This window comes from Rhea americana, unplaced genomic scaffold (assembly GCF_003343005.1).
Source record: "Rhea americana isolate MKP2758 unplaced genomic scaffold, rheAme1 scaffold_49, whole genome shotgun sequence".
Lineage (NCBI taxonomy): Eukaryota > Metazoa > Chordata > Aves > Rheiformes > Rheidae > Rhea > Rhea americana.
Window position 1 is genome coordinate 1,818,732 of NW_028186634.1, and position 2,544 is coordinate 1,821,275.

At 44.1% G+C, this 2,544-nt stretch overlaps 1 protein-coding gene across 8 annotated transcripts in view; it reads left to right on the forward strand.

The window, feature by feature from the left end:
* The first annotated feature begins 6 nt into the window (after nucleotides 1–6).
* SOX6 (SRY-box transcription factor 6) overlaps nucleotides 7–2,544 on the forward strand; it is a 373,675-nt gene continuing 371,137 nt past the window's right edge. For 4 of the 8 annotated variants that reach the window (XM_085317147.1, XM_085317158.1, XM_085317157.1 and 1 more), the window contains exon 1: nucleotides 7–488. The gene's annotated coding sequence lies outside the window, so the exon portion shown is untranslated. Of the gene's footprint in view, nucleotides 489–1,160; nucleotides 1,224–1,452; nucleotides 1,729–2,544 lie in introns of those variants that run through there. The other 4 variants (XM_085317148.1, XM_085317153.1, XM_085317152.1 and 1 more) reach the window with 3 other exon arrangements.

Here is a 2,544-nt window from a genome sequence, read left to right on the forward strand (position 1 = left end):
TCTTGCCTGTGCTGTCTGGGCGGGGGAGCCCTGCCTCCTTTTGCCTTCCTCAGATCAATGCCCTGGCCACTCACTTTCTGATGTTGCACGACGGGAAATGCTTTGAATACTTACGACATGGCCGCTCACATTGATTGCCAAGATTGACAGCAGTAACCATCGCCTTCACTTGTTTCAGGAGGGGAAAAAAAAATAATGAACCTGATTGTAACCAAATCTCCAGGCAACCCATCCGCAAACTTCTAACGATCGGGATCCTGCACATCCATGGCCCGGAGAAACACCAGCAGACTTTAGCTCATTTATTTTATTTTATTTTATTTTATTTTATCTTATTTTATTTTACTGAATTACTACCCATTTATCCCTCCTTCTTTCTCTCCTTTCACTTCCTTCCCTCTTTTTTTTTAATGAAAATTACCGAAGCGCATTGCAAAAAAAAAAAGGAGGCTCTCCCATTGCTTTGTGCCACACTGGATCCCGAGGAGGTAACCAGGAAAAAAAGCCCTATTGTGTTGTATACCTGTTGTTTGCTGTGGTGTGTAGTGCTGCGTGGCTTGGTGGTGGTGGTGGTGGTTTAGTGGGTTTTCGCTGGATTTGTGTCGCTTTGCAGGAGAGAATCCGGTTCCCCTGCGCTGTCTGTAATGGGTTGTTAGTTGCAATTGACTAAAGCAGCAGCGTCCGGAGGTAGATCTGTTGTTTAGCTTTTAACGTTGCTGAATTCCCCCCTCCCCTCCCCCCCCGCACGATTATTTACTTTTATACCACGAGGGTTTTTAGGGAAAAGTAGTTATAGTCGCGTCCCCGTGCGAGTTTCCGGCGCTGTTTGAATCCCGAGGTTTCAGAGACATTARGGGACCTCAGTACCTTGAAATCACAACACTTTCTCATCCTCCCCGAGTAGAGTTTATTTTAAAATGTAGTGACAGATCAGCGTTGTATTTTAAGATCACCCACGGCAGGCGAACACATGGTGCTAGGAAGATATTGTACGCAAGAAACTAACACGAGAGGGAGAGAGAGGGAGAGAGAGAGAGAGAGAGAGGGAGAGAGAGAGAGAGGGGAAAAATAAAATCCGAAATAAATCTTTGAGAGCAGAGAGCTGCTGTCATTACTCCGAAGTGTTCGCGTGGGTTTCTCTTCACGGCTAAGCCCCAAAGACACGGAATGGAGAAAGGCGAAAGGAATTTAGTAGTGCTTTTAAGTTCTCCGCTAAGTTTGAGGTGGGTAACTGCTTTGAAGTTCGCCACAAATAAGTGCTATCCATGGAGCATGCAATAATACAAAGATACTGGACCTGTAGGTGGTAATGTTGTTTTTGGCCACAACGGGGCACTATCCCGAGGATTTGTAGTTCCTGTCGTGGCGCCTTATCTCTCCAAGCAGAGGGTTTGGATAAAGTTATACTGAAAACTTTAAAATTGATATCACACCCTAATTTGTGATACAGAAGGAGAGGGGAAGAAAGCAGTCCATCATCAGGGAGCTCTGTTTACACCATGAGAAGGGGAGATCTGTGCCGCTTTGTGGCAACATTCGACTTGGGATTTCTTGCTGCCTTAGCTCTTTGCCGGAGGTCATGCAAATCGACCTGAAAAGAATGCATAAGCCATAAATTAAAATAAACCCTTAGCCAGAGGCTGATCCATAAGTAGACAATACCTAACCTGGACAAAACGGCTTCCTTTGCGAGCTGAAAAAAAGAATAGTGCCTAAACTAAATGCAAAGTAAGTTTTTCAGGAAGTATTTCACTTATTATTATTATTATTATTATTATTAAAATAAAGTAGTGGCAGTGCAACAACATATAGCAGCTATTTATAGACAGTGCTGTAGAATCCGAGAAAGGCAAGGTGTGTCTGGTGGAGAGCTTGTTCTTTTCCTCGCTTTCACTGCATTCGAAGCTGTTTGGTTTTTGATTAGGGATAAGGAGCCTCTTTAACTGTATAAGCAATTTAATGTTTTATCTCGAATAATGCTGAAGAGTTTATGAACAAATCTGTGTTGCCTGAAAATGTCACATGCGTGCACACAAGCTATGCCTGTATATAATAGTCTTAGGGCTTGTTTTTTTCCCGCAGTTTTTGACAATTGTTCCATTCATGATCCTGAAAAGAATTATCAGTGGGAGCTAATGATTCTGCCTCTCCAGCTTCCCTGCGCTCTCCGAGAGGAGCAGGCACTGGGCAAAGCTGCTGAGTATTCTCGTGTAATGCATGCACGCGTGTGTCTGCGATGTGGTAGCATATGCATGTGTATGTAGAGACGTGAAAGAGAACATATACGCCTTACATGATCAGGTACCTACACGAGTACATTAATAATTTAGCTGCCAGTGAATCGCTGCTCTGCCGAGAGAGCTTCCTCGCTCCATGTCCCAGCGCTGCTGAACAGCACGGAGCAGTTAACCCGCTTTGCAGCAGGGGCTGTGTGCTTTAGGAGAGCAGGGCCTGGAGGTCAGTCAGAGGCACTGATCATATCGATTTGATTGCTGTCTTTGCTTTCTACTGACCGTTTCACTTTTTTTTTTTTTTTTTTTTTTT